Genomic DNA, 14998 nt, shown 5'->3' on the forward strand with positions numbered 1-14998 from the left:
CAATGTGAAGCATAAGAAGATAGGATATAAGGAGAGAGAAGAGAGCTCTCAAGTTTGCACACACAAGAGTGATCTATGCATGCATCCTATGTTAATTTGAACACTTCAAAAAAGTGAATAGAGAGTTTTGCCCACAACCTCTTCCATTTCCTCCCTCTCCCTCTCCCTTCCTCTCCCTCTCCCTCTCTCCCCCTCCCTCTTCCTCTCTTTCTCTCTCATTTCCTCTCCCTCTCACAATGTATCCTAACACTCTCCAAAAGCAAAAGCGAGAGGGAGAGAGAGAATGCACTCTCCCTCCCTCTCCCTCTCCCTCTCCCTCTCCCTCTCTTTCTCTTTCTCTCCCTCTCTCATTTCCTCCCCCTCCCTCTCCCTCTCTTTCTCTTTCTCTTTCTCTCCCTCTCCCTCTCTCTTTCTCTTTCTCTCCCTCCCTCTCCCTCTCCTTCTCTTTATCTCTCATTTCCTCTCCTAAACAAGCAAAAGAGAAAGTGATTTAAACCCTAAACAAGCAAAAGAAGGAGAGAATAGACTCACCGATGAGATATGGCAATTGTGGGGTGGCTCCTCTTCGCGATGAAGGCTCCTCCTCTCCTTCGCAAACAACAGTGGCGGTGGTGGCAAGCCTTCTTCCTCTCCTTCTCTCACGACGGTCGTTCTCTCTTGCTCTCGCTCTCAAAACAGTAGACGCAAAAATGCGAAATAAACTCGCGCTCAATTTCGGCCTGTTTTTTTCTCCTGTGGAGCATCGCTATTTGCGTCGCAAATGTGATGCAAATAGCGACGCCGCTACTTGTGTCGCTACCCACTGTCGCTATAGGCTTAAATCCTTGTAGTGTATCATGACCATTTAACACTATACCAACATCAATTATCACTAATGTGAGCTTCACAAAGATATTCAATCTTGAAATTGTAAAGATTCTAGCTTATATGACTGTGCAATGTCCAATATATGCAAGAAATAGACACTCAAAAATCCCTCAATTGCTTGCTAAGATACAATGATATTCTGTCAGAATTACAAACATGACCATGAGTGCTTTACTCCAAAGTGTTGATTTCACTATGCATAGACCAGCTAATCAAAAAATTGATGCAGAGACAGTTTTGACAAGCAACAAAGAACAAACTGAGATTCATATATTTTCTTTTTGTCTGACTTCAATTTTTTCAGGTAGCGTAGCCCTTTTTCTTGAGGCACATAATTACCATAACCATGGTTACTTCCATAAGAGATCATAACACATGAATATGGCTTTACATTTTGAGAATTAGATTTAACGACTAGGAAGTTTCAGCTAAATGTAGAATGATGCAAATTTAAAGTGGAATTTAAACACCGATGATGGGTCTGACAATTTTAAGTGACCATGGAAGACGAAAAATCAAATTTCTTCAAAGACTGACCTTTGCAGTGGTTGCACATTGTTCATAAAAAAAAATTTGTGCTAGATCAAAGCAGGAGGAGTTCCTGACCATTTGAGACTTGAAGATCAACGCATAGGATTTTTTTGACGTAAAATCGATCACCTAGTCCGATATCACTACAAGGGAGAGGTCTTAGCAACCCTAATTCCACAAACAATTCGTTGGGAAAGGAGAAAGCTCTAATACTTCCCCTCTCTTACTCGATTATTCCACCTTGAGTGGGGTAATAATTCTTACAATTTAGATACCCTTAGTGAATCTCATTGTCATAATGGCACAACCCATTGTAATCCTAGTAGGGATGTCAAATTAGCTAGCCTTAGGACTGACTCTACCCATTTTTAATGGGTTAGCAGAGGCAGATACTGAGCTTCATATTAATGAGTTCCAAAAGTTAATGTTTAACTGTAGAATCCAAGATGAATGACATCTGATTCTATTCTTCAATATGATTCTGAAAGGACGAGCTGCCTTATGGTATCATTACCTAGAAGCTGGAACCATAACTATGATTGATCTATTTTTTGCAGCCCTTAGAAGAGAGTTTGCCCCTAAAAGAGGCATTCAATACTGGCTACGTATTCTTAATGTAACACATCAAGAACCTCACGAGAATGTTCGAGGAGGGTATGCCAAGAAACTAAAAGAAGTATTTTCTAAGTTGCAGACTTATATTCCCATTCCAACTACTACTCAACTACAATACTTTTTGCATGGACTAGACTTTAATATCGAGGTGCAATTGAGCATGCTACTCTTGCCAATATTGATATAGCGATTACACGAGCAGAGGAGGTAGACTTGAGATTGTAAGCAGCCTATGCCTCTAAGATAAACTCGAATTCGAGTTTAGGACTTGGAAATAATTTGGTGTTAAGCAGTGGAAGTCAAGGAATACCCATGACCAATTTGAATGGGAGAGGAAGCGTAATGTAAAGTGTGCTTATGTTACTAGCTCTCTGTAATGTGACTATGTCGACAGCTAGTTGGATGGCTCCATTGAATAATGGAAGCCAACTGACAAACCCTAATGTCATTCCAATCAATCAGCAACAACAACCGATCCCTAATGGCAGTTGGTTAGACTGATGAATGGCAAGTAGAGGATCAAGACTATGAGTCTAGTGAATCAAGTTTTCTTGGCAAAGTCAAGGACATAATGAAGCATTATACCAATATGATAAAAAAGCAATAGAGACAAATAGCCATAGATGTTAATTTACTAAAGAAGCAATAGAACTTGATAGGAAGGCGATGCCCTAAGGAGGCTGATAGCCCATCAAGATTCAGTTGTAAGTGGTGTGGTGATCAACACTTTCCAAGAAACTACCCTAATATCAAGTGTGACATATGTGGGAAGTCCAACCATTTAGCTAGCACTTGCTCTAGTAAGATTAGCTCTCTTTAGCAAGGGAGTAAGCAACTAGGTCCAGTAGATCATCGAGCACAAGGAAATAATATTTAGCAAGACAAAGGACCAAAATAAATATTGGAAATAGTAAAGCGACCGTAGAGAGGAGCTGCCCAGTGGTAGTGGTGTCAACCTTATCGAAGGTATATGTGTCAACCTGTTGAAATAAACCCTAAACAGGATGATAAGGGGATGCAAGTCCTTAATCTTGATGTGGAAGTTGGTCCATTAAAAGTTGTTGATTGCAAAGCTGAATCCAATAAGGTGCTTCCAAAGAAGAAGGTAAAAGCTAAGAAAGACACACCAAAGCCTTTTCAACGACCAAGAGAAAGAATGGTCTGATGGGAGAAGAAAACCATTGCTAATTATCATGAATTTGATTTAGCGAGTTCTCTTTTGAGGTAAAGCCTAGCATGAATCTGTTTTATTTGATCAAGTTATCTCTAGGAGTGCGTAAAGAGTTCAAGAAGATTCTTTGAGCCCTTGGAAATAGCTCAGGTGGAAAATGACCAGTTTGAACATGTTGAAAAGCATTGCCTAAGGGTAGTAGCATAGATTGATGACATATTAGTGGAACATGCCATTGTGGATAGGGGATCGTCTCGTCAACATTATGAGTTCAGAATTGATAGAAAGATTAGGGTTGGAAATTCAAAAGGATGCCTCCATAATTCTCCGAATGGCTGATGATAGTTTAAGGAAACCTAAAGTTTGCATTACCAAAGTCCACGTGGCTATTGCCAATGTGAAATGCATCATGGAATTTAGGGTTATCAGGTTTGCAGGGTGGCCAAGCTATCAAGTATTGTTAGGAAGGCCATGGATCTTCCAATCTGATTGTCAAGTTGATATACCCACTAGTCGTTTGATTTTTGGTAGAGGTGTCAAGGTGTGATAATGGATGCATATCTTGAATCACATCAAAGTGAGAAAGTACATTTATCTTCATCAGAATTAGATGGATTAGAGGATCCATCTAGTAGTGAGACTTCGTCAAATGATGAATCAAAAGAGAGGTCCAGTACAGAGAGGATATCTACCAAGGGGGCTCTAAATGAGCTGATAGAAGTTCAAGATAGAATAAGAGACATGGATGTGATTGAGTTGGACCTCGGTACATCAGATAATCCACGGCCAATTAAATTAGGGTCTATACTTAGTCTAGAAGAAAGGAAGGCTTATGTGTCCTTGATCCAAGAATTCAGTGGCATTTTCACTTGGAGCTATGATGAGTTGAGGGATATTTCTCCCAGTTTGGTTATGCATAGCATTCCCTTGAAAGAAGGTGGTCGCCCTGTGTGACAAAAAGTGAGCCATATGCCTTTTAAACTAAGGGATGGACTATTTGAGGAGTTGCAAAAATTACATAAGACTGGCTTGATATTTCCTATACAACACAAAGAGTGGTGCTCGCCAGTAGTTATCAAGAAAAAGAAGAATAATCAAATTTGTCTTTGCATAGATTTTAGGGAGCTCAATAAGTAGACGGTCAAGGACTACTATCCGATGTCATTTATTGACCAAATTTTGGATCGTTAGTGGGTAGAGATATCTATTCATTCATGGATTGCTTTCCTGGATATAATCAATGGCTATTGTAGAGGAAAACAAGTTGAAAATGACATTTATAATTGTATTTGGTACCTTTGCATATCATGTTATGGCATTTAGGTTGTGCAATGTGCCAGGTTCTTGGCAACGTACATCTGATAAGACTTTTGGTGATATTTCCCTTAAGGAGTTGAAAATATTTATTGTTGATTTGGGGATAGCCACTATAAGGAAGAGATGACTGGTTATTCTTGAGTATTGTAGGTAGTTCTACATTGCTCTTAATCCAAGGAAGTGCATCTTTGGAGTGCCCTATGGATTGCTATTGGGCCATGTGGTTAGCTCCACTAGTACTGCAATTGATCCTAAAAAGATAAAGGTTATTGTTGCTATGAGTGTGCCATGTATCCTAAAGAAGTACATAGCTTTTTATCAGTGGCATACTATCGACGATTTATCAATGCACTAGCAAAGAGGACGTTGCCAATGACAAATCTACTATCCTTTAACTGTCGGTTTGTTTGGAGTGATCCATGTCAAGTATCCTTTGAGGATGTAAATCAAGAACTAGTGAAAGTTCCAGTCTTGAAAGCGCCAAAAAGGGATGAAGTCTTCAATATATTTTTGATAGCGACAATGCATAGCATCAACTATTGTTTAGCCCAAATTTGGGAGGAGAAGTGGTAACATCCAATTGCATTTGCTAGCCATAAATTGGGGATATCTGAGATTAGTTACACCTACATGGAGAAGTTGTGTCTTGGGATAGTATTCACAATAAAGAAATTCAAGCATTACATTCTCTATGAAAAGGTAGTATTTTATACAAAGGTGGAGGGGTTGAGACTATTGATGAATAAGTTGTAGCCACCTGACCACCTAGAAAAGTGGTTAATCACTTTGCAGAAGTTTGATTATGAGATCAAGAGTAAGCCACCAAAGTTGCAAGGCATTGTTGAATGTCTTGTGGATTTCGTGGAGCCGAAGGAAATTTTGGCTGAAGGTAGTGACCTTAAGGGCCTATTAAAAATTGATAAGGCTTCCATTCCATTTTGGTATGTTGCCATAACACATTATCTACCTATAGGAGAGATGGGAGCTGCTTTGCCAAAGGCTGAGAAGAGAAAAATTAAATAGCAGGCTTTGAAGTTTTCCTTAACTGCAGGAACATTATATCGACAAGGGGTGACTAAGCCGCAGGAATAGATATTCGATTTCTTGGGGTTTATTTGGTAAGGATTCTTCATTATCTCCTAGATAGATTTTTGGAAAGAATGGACTTTGTGTTGAATGTGTTCTATATTCATAGCACATCTTGGGGCCAATCCTTGAGGTGTAGGAGAGTCGTAGTGGAGCCATGGTTATCAATCAAGGGGTGCTCCCTTTGTGTGTACTGCGTGGTGTATAGCACCAAAATGTTTAAGGACTCCCTCTGAGGAGTGGGGAAGGAATTATTTGTTGGACTAAAAAATCATATAAATAGAAAGATCTTAGACACTCCTCACCGTGACGCCGTGTAGGGTGGTTTTAGGTGAGAGGTAGAGGCCCACGACTAGTACCTTAAGGTCTCACCATTGCTCCTCACAAACATATTGCAAATGCTCTATTAAACTTTCATTATTAGCGAAGCCATGCCCCAGGAAATACTCCTAGATAAATGCAAAAGTAGAAACCCTAATTAATGCATGTAAGTTTTTATCTAATGCAAGTGACCTAAGGTACATGACTATGGTGACCAATTATGTGATTCTTATTCAGAGTCCAAGGTGTGAGGTATGAGTCAAACGTTATGCCTAAAGAGAATTGGTTTAGAGAAGAACCTAAATGATTCTATGCTCATTAACTCTTTGTGCTTATGACTAGAGTTCATATGAATGACTTTGCAATGGGTGAGCTTGTGAATTATGGAAAATCAACAATGCAGAGTTGAATGCTAGCCATCAAACATGTGGAGTGAAACTTTTCTAACTATAACCTTGAGCTCATCCAAGATAGCATGGTCAAAATTAATCTTTGAAAGGGAAAAGACATTAGCTTCAATTAGCATGGTCCCACCTTATGTATTCTAGTGTATAAATAGATGCATCAGCTTTACTATTGAGCCTTGAATATTTAACAAAGAGATACATTTTAGTGCATAATTAGACTACATAGTTGCATATCCTTCTCTATTGAGTCTTTGTGCTCTTAAATCCATTTTTGTGGTAATATGCTACCTCAAAACTCATGGTATCCTCAAAACTCATTGTACCAATGAATCTCTTTGTAATCCAATAGACCTGCCTCAAAATTCATGGTATGTAGCAATGATTTTTTGTTGTATTATTTTTTATTTCTCTAACACATCTCTCCACATACTCTATATGAGCCTAGACTAGAGCCTAGGCCAACTAAGAATCCCAAAAGTCCAAAAAAGCCCAAACCATAAAGCCCTAAATCCTAAATCCTAGATCCTCAATTCTAAGCCTTAAGCTTTATACCCTAGGATATAATTGCTAGGCCCTTGAACTCTAAACCATAGACACATGAATCCTAAAGCTCAAATCATGAAGCTTAAAACATAAAATCAAAACTAGACTTGATATACTCTGAAAATCCTAGAATTCCTAAAAACCTTAAATCTTAAAAACCTTATAATTCCTTTAAAAATCTTGAAAACTCTAAAGCTTGAATGATTAAATTTTGACTCTAAAAACTAAGCCCTAAATCCTACAACATGTAAGTCCTTGAAAATAAGCCCAGAAGTGAACATTTCTATTTTAAACTGTAAATCATATACACTAGGGCCCATACCCTAAAACCCAAAGCCTACCCCCCTAAACAAATGAAGTTTAGTTATTGTACAACCTAAATCTAAGTCTTATATTTCAAAATATAAACCGTAAAGCCTAAATCAATAGGAATCACATCTCCGTGGATCCTAAACCAATAGAGACTCAAAGACCCTGAAAACCCTAAAAATCTTAAACCTTAAACTTTACCTACTCTCTAAGCCCAAAATTCTATATCCTCTTAACCTTTGATGATAAATCCAAAACATATACCCTCTATGCTAAACCCTAGCATATACATTATCAACTCTCTCCTTGAGATGTCTTCAAGATAGCAAAGCTTGATCATGTGCTCAAGAATCAACCCTATCTTCGAGATCTCTTCCGAGTAGAGCTTGGACATGTGGTTAAGCTTGTATCAAAATTCACTTTAAAATCTATTTGAGGTAGAGCTCGGAAATTTTCTCAAACCAAGAGCAACTCTCTCTTTGAGTTCACTTTGAGGAGGTAGAGCTTGGCCATGTGCTCAAGCTTATGTGAAGTATCACCTTGGGATCTCTTCCATGAGTTGAGCTTGGCAATGTGCTTAAGCTTATATCAACCTTCCCATCATGATCTTTTTGAGGTAGTGCTTGGCCATGTTTCCAAGCTTGTATCAACCTTTTCTTCATGTTCTCTTTTAGCCAAATCTTGTGTATGTGCTTAAGCTTGTAATGACTCTCTCCTTGAGATATCCTTGAGGTAGTAGAGTTTAACCATCTGCTCAAACTTATACTAACCATGTCTTTAAGATCTCTCCTAGCTAGAGCATGGACATGTTCTTAAACTTGTGTTAATCTTCACTTTGAAATATCTTTGAGGCACGACTTAGACATGTGCTCAAGTAGATAGCAACATTCTCTTTGAGTTAACTTTGAGGAGACAAAGTTTGGCCATGCGCTTCTTATGTGAAGCCTCTCCTTGGGATCTCTTAAAGCATATAAATATTGTATCAACCTCCTCTTTGTGATTGATTTTAGCTAGATCTTGGCCATGTTCTCAAGCTTAAAGCTTATGTCAACTCCCTTCTTAAGAGGTCTTCAAGGAAGTAGAGCTTGGCCATATACTCAAGCTTACATCAATCATATCCTTGATATCTCTTCTAGGTAGAGCTTGGCCATGTGCTCAAGCTTGCATCAACCTTCACTTTGGAATCTCTTTGAGGCATAACTTGGCCATGTGGTTAAGTTGATGGCAACCCTCTCTTTGAGTTTATTTTGAGGAGGAAAATCTTGGCCATGTACTCAAGCTTATATGAAGTCTTACCTTGAGGTCTTTTCAAGAAGGTAGAGGTTAGCAATGTGATTGAGCTTATGCTAACCTTCCCATCAATATATTTTTGAGGTAGAGCTTGTGGCTATGTTCTCAACCTTGTATCAACCTTCTCTTTGTGATCACTTTTAGTGAGATGGCTTGGATATATGCTTAGAACTCTCTCTTTGAGATATCTTCAAGGAAGTAGAGCTTAGTTATATGCTTAAGTTTATATCAATCCTATCTTTGAGATCTCTTCTAGGTAGAGTTTGGCCATGTTCTCAACTCAGGTAAGTTACTCATGAATATATGTGTGCATCACGTGGGTTCAAAATAAGGTATTTTTAAAATACAATTTTTACATATTTTGTACATATAGAAGGATGTAATATAAAGGGGTTATTTACAGATTGAATAGAAAAAGGTTATGCTTTATTCCAAAAAAATTCACAGATAAGGATTTTTATAAATAGGCCTTGAACGCACATGATGTAGAGGATATATATATAGTAACTTCCCCAAGGTTCTCAAGCTTTTATCAACCTTCACTTTGAAATCCCTTTGAGGTACAGATTGGCCATGTACTCAAGCTTAGAGTAGTAAGTCTCTCTTTGAGTTGAGTTTGAGAAGTTAGAACTTGGCCATTTTCTCAACCTTATATGAAGTCTCTTCTTGGGATCTCTTCAAGTAGATAGAGCCTAGAAATGTGGTTGAGCTTATATCAAACCCTCTCATTGAGATCTTTTTGACATTGAGCTTGGCCATGTGTCCACAAGATTGTATCCAAGCTTATTTCAAACTTCTCTCTAAGATCTCCTTTATCCAGATGTAGATCATGAATATGTAGATGTATATTTGTGTATCATATCAAGGAGATCCCTCTTAGGTAGAGCTCGGCGGACATGTGCTCAAGCTTGTATCAATCTTCACTTTGAAATCTCTTTGAGACATAGCTTAGTCATGTGCTCAAACAAATAGTAATTTTCTCTTTCAGTTAACTTTAAGGAGGCAAATCTTGGCCCTATGCTCAAGGTTATGTGAAGTCTATCCTTGCGATCTCTTCAAGGAGATAGAGCTTAACAATGTGTTTGAGCTAATGTTAACCCTCCTATTAAGATCTTTTTGAGGTAGAGATTGGCCATGTGCCCAAGCTTGTATCAACCTTATCTTTGTGATTGCTTTTTAGCTAGAGCTTGGCTATGTGCTCAGGCTTATATCAACTCTCTCCTTAAGATGTCTTTGAGGCAATGGAGTTTGGCTATGTGCTCAATCTTATATCAACCATATATTTGAGATCTCTTCTAGGTAGAGCTTGGCCATGTGCTCAAGGTTGTATCAATCTTCAATTTAAAATCTCTTTGAGGTAGAGATTGTCAAGTTGATAGCAACCCTCTCTTTGAATTTACTTTGAGGAAGTAGAGCTTGTCCATGTGCTTAAGATAATATCAAGTCTCTCCTTGGTATTTTTTCAAAGAGGTAGAGTTTAGAAATATACTTTGAAATCTCTTTAAAGTAGATATTTGCCACATGCTCAAGCCTTGAATTTGGAATTTATAGAGACTATCTCTCTCTGAAAGGGCAGATGTTGGCCTTTGCACAAGATAGTTTCAACTCTCTTGACATCTCTTTCACACATATCTTAGACATGTGTTATGTCTTACTTAATCCCTCTCTCTTTAGGATCTCTTAAAGGCGTAGCTTGGCTATATGCTCATGATTATAACACATCTCTCTTCAAGATCTCTTCAAGGAGATAAAGCTTGGCCACTTTCAAGATTATAAACCTTTTTCCTAAGATCCTTTTAAGATATAGCTTGGCCATTTGTTAAAGCTTATAGTGACCCTCTATTCAAGATCTGTTTGAGGCTCACATTGGTCATGCACTCAAGCTTATAACAACCCTCTCTTGGATGTCTCATTAAGGAGGCAAAGTTGCTTGGCCTATGGGTGAGATAGTTTTAACTCTCTAAAAATCTCTTTGGGGCAAAGATTGGCCATGTGGTCAAGCTTATACCATCCCTTTCTTTGTGAGATGTGTTTCATAATAGAGATAGTTAAATACAAACTTCGAAGACAAAACCAATTGTACGAAATTACCATACCTTGAAATAACCTTGAGCTGGCACTCGGCACTTCAACTTCCAAGTTCCAATTCTTCACAAATGGCATGTGAAAAGTCTAGGCTCTCCACATGTGACCCTCCACTCTCCTCACTCAAGTTACAAATAGTTTATGAGGAGTAGGGCAAGGCTTAGCACCTCTCACACCTCTCTTTTGTAGTTTTCTCAATGCACACATACATTGTGTTTGCTTTGGCATAAAGCTTTTCATGCTTTAGCTTTTCCATTAAGGCTAAAAGCCTAATCGTTTTTGGCCAAACTTAAAAGCCTTAGGGTTTAAAACCTTACGAATAGCTTTAAGCTATTAAATCAAGCGTTGACCTACGTTCTAGATAAAGCCGCTGTCATCGCGTTTCGAACGCTGCCATCCTCGCCATCAATCGAATGTTTCAGAACTTCAAGCCGTCCAGTCACCATCACTGCTCGTGCCCAATCAACAACGGCGGCCATCGTATCTGCCGCCATCACTGCTTTCTTAGCTTCCAACTTTTTTCTCTATAATAGTCTCCATGCCCATGTACTCATCTGCGCACGCTTCAACGGCCTCAAAAAACATTTACACCAACCCCAATGATAGCAAAGATTCCACCAAACTTTCAATATAAAGCCTCCCACGAACTGCTATTTCTGCACCATCTCTGCACCTTTCACTATTGCACCCTTCATAAGGCTTTGAAATGAGTTTGTGTGCTCAAGTAGACAACTTGCTCCCACGCTAATCTCTCCATGTATTGAAGCCATGAAACATACGTCTTTTTTATTTTCTTATTTTTTACCTTCTTCTTTGGTAGCACCTTATTGGGGTCGGCTTTGCCATCAACAGCTTTTTATGGACAGCATCCACATCAGGATTAAGGACTTGCGTCCACTTATCATCTTGTTTAGGGTTTATCTCAACAGGCTTTACATTATCTCTATCACCTTCTTTAGCCTTTTTTCCTCTTGTAATAACTCGCAAATCGGAACCCTTATTGGCGTTAACACATATAACTTTGATAAGGCTGGCACCATTACCACTAGACAACTCCTCTCTACAATAGCTTTACTCTTTGCAATATTTATTTTGGTCCTTCGTCTTGCTGAAGATTGTTCCCTTGTGCTTGATGATTTATTGGACCTAGCTATAACTTACTCCCTTGCTGAAGAGAGCTAATCTTACTTGAGCAAATGATGGCTAAATGGATGGACTCTTCACATATATCACATTTGATATTAGGCAGTTTCTTGGAAAGTGCTGATTGCCACACCACTTACAACTGAATCTTGATGGGCCACCACCCTCTTTACGGAATCAACTTCCTATCAAGTTCTATTGCTTCTTTAGGAAATTAACATCTACAGATATTTGTGTCTATTGCTCTGTTATCATATTGGTATAATGCTTCATCATGTCCTTGACTTTGCCAAGAACATTTGATGCACTAGACTCATAGCCGTGATCGTGTACTTGCCACTCAATCAATCTAACCAACTGATTAGGGATCGGCTGTGCTGCTAATTGATTGAAATGACATTAGGGTTTGTCATTTGGCTTCCATTATTCAATGGAGTCATCTGACTAGCTGTCCGCATAGTCACATTAGAGGGAGCTAGTAACATAGGCATACTTTGCATTATGCTTCCTCTCCCATTGAAATTGATCGTGGGTATTCCTTGACTTCCACTGCTTAATGCCAAATTATTTCCAAGCCTAAACTCAAATTCGAGTTTATCCTAGAGCCATAGACCACTTGCAATCGCGAGTCTACCTCCTCTGCTGGTGTAATAGTCGCATCAATGTTTGCAAGAGTAACACTGCTCAATTGCACCTAGATATTAAATTCTATTCCGTGCAAAAAGTATTGTAGTTGAGTAGTAGCTCGAATGGGAATATAAGTCTGCAACTTAGAAAATACTTCTATCACTTTCTTGGCATACCCTTCTCAAACATTCTTGCGAAGTTCTTGATGTGTTACATTAGGAATATGTATCTAGTATTGACTACCTCTTTCAGGGACAAAATCTCTTCGAAAGGCTGTAAAAAATAGATCAATCATAGTTATGGTTCTATCTTCTAGGTTGTGATACCATATGACAGAACTGGTCCTTTCAGAATCATATTGAAGAACATCATCAGATTCCATTCATCTTGGATTTGATAGTTAAACATTAACTTTTGGAGCTCATTAACATGAAGCTCCGCATCTTGCTCTGCTAACCCATTAAAAATGGATAGATGAAATCCTAGGGCTAGCTAATCTGGCGTCCGTACTAGCATTGGAATGGATTGTGCCATTATGACACCAGATTCGCTAAGTGTCTGTGAACTATTGGAACTATTACCCCACCTGAAGTGGGCTAATCGACTAAGAGAGGGGTAGTACTAGAGCTTTCTCCTTCCTAACGAACTGTTCGTGGAACTAGGGTTGCTAGGACCCCTCCCTTGTAGGGATATCAAACTACTCCATTAAGGAGAATATCTCCTAATAATTTTAGTGCCCCATCTAGCCCTTTCAATTGTTTCTTGCTTTTGAAGCTCAGCTTGACAGTCTTTTGGATCTATTTCATTGCCTTTTGGCATACACTAATCAATTGGTCCCTATCGACCAAGATTCACACACTGCCACTTATTAATGGCTCTCGCTAAATGCACCACCTGACTGGCGGGACCTAAAACATGCCCCATGACACTTGCTCTAAGGCTCTAGCCCGGGCCTCTATGCTTAACCAAAACACCCCATGGCCTCACGACCAGGAGCATCCAGAGGTTGCAAACATTGATCTAATTTACACACGCATTTGTATCATTTATAGTCTAATAGATCCCTTCCCAACTCCTCATAGGAAGTACCCAGACACATCATATCACATACATAGGGAGCACCCCTCAGCTGACTACCATAGCCAACTTTGGCTCTCCCACACCTCGAGGATTGGTCCCAAGATGTGCCATTCAAATATATAACATGTACGATACATAGTTCTCTATTATCATCGATCGTTCCAGGAGATAAAGTATCCTCACTAAATAAGTCCTCCCAAAGGAAATGAATCACTAACCCTACAGCTTGGGACTCCTCATCCTCTCAACGTAGGTCAACGTTTAGGCAACCAAGTGCTATGCAATCCAAGAGTTGATATTCATTTCATACCATGTATATGAGTTGCCATGCAAAGGTGAATGCCCACAAGTGCACGAACAATTTATTTCAATAAATCAGCAACGTGGATGTACACAACAAATCCTTTTCATGGTTTCATACTACTACTAGCGTATTTGCAACATTGCATAGGGACAACACCAAGTATACTCGTGCTACTGAATCCTTTAACTTTCAAACCAAATGTATTCTATATGTAAAATGCATCATAAAAATTAGATTTCAACCTATATTCAGCACTGCATGAATCCCTCTCTCCCTCCTCTTTAATGTTGTGCATGCGGTGGTAGGTTTAGAGCCTCCCCCCACCCCCCCCCCCCCCCCCATTTGATAATTTTTTCTTGCACCTCAAGCCAAAAGGCCGTTATCCACTTCAAATTTGGTCATCACTTGACCTTCTAAGTGCCCGGCTTCTCGCTTCACCCTTGTCCGCGACCACCAATTTTACGTCGAAAAAATCCTACTCCTGGGTCTTGAAGTCTTAAATGGTTAGGAACTCATCCTGCTTTGATCTAGCACACAAAAAGATAATGAAAAATGTGCAACCACAGCAAAGGTTGGTCTTTTGACAAAATTTGAATTCCCTTCTTCCACGATCACTTAAAATTTTCAGACCCATTGTCGGTCTTTAAATTCTACTTTCATTTGCATAATTCTTCATTTATCCAGTACTTCCTAGTGGTTAAATCCCACTCTCAAAATGCAAAGCCATATTCATGTGTGAGGATCTATGATGGAAGCAACCATGGTTATGGTAATGGTGTGCTTTAGGAAAAATGGCTACACCACTTGAAAAATTTGAAGTTAGACAAAAAGAAAATATATGAATCTCAGTTTGGTCTTTGTTGCTTGTCAAAACTATCTATGCATCAATTTTTTGATCAGTAGGTGTATGCGTGGTGAAATCAACACTTTGGAGTAAGGCACTCATGGTCCTGTCCGTAATTCTAATAGAATATCATTGTATCTTAGCAAGCAATTGAGGGATTTTTGAGTGTCTATTTCTTGCATATATTGGACTTTGCACAAACATATAAGTTAGAATTTTTACAATTCCAAGATTGAATATCTTTGTGAAGCTCAAGTTGCAGATAATTGATGTTATTATGGTGTTAAATGGTCATGATAAACCCATGCATGTTTAAAAGCATTCTATGCTCAAGCTTGGCTTATATGAGGCTGGTTTGATAGACTGCTGACTATTTATAGTCTAATTGAAGGCTAGCAAATGCATGAGCAATGACACTTATACACATATATATTGAGGTTTAGTGAAGGTGGCATATG

This window comes from Lygodium microphyllum, chromosome 20, assembly GCF_053477565.2.
Source record: "Lygodium microphyllum isolate KBCC chromosome 20, Lygodium_microphyllum_v1.1.10, whole genome shotgun sequence".
Taxonomy (NCBI): domain Eukaryota; kingdom Viridiplantae; phylum Streptophyta; class Polypodiopsida; order Schizaeales; family Lygodiaceae; genus Lygodium; species Lygodium microphyllum.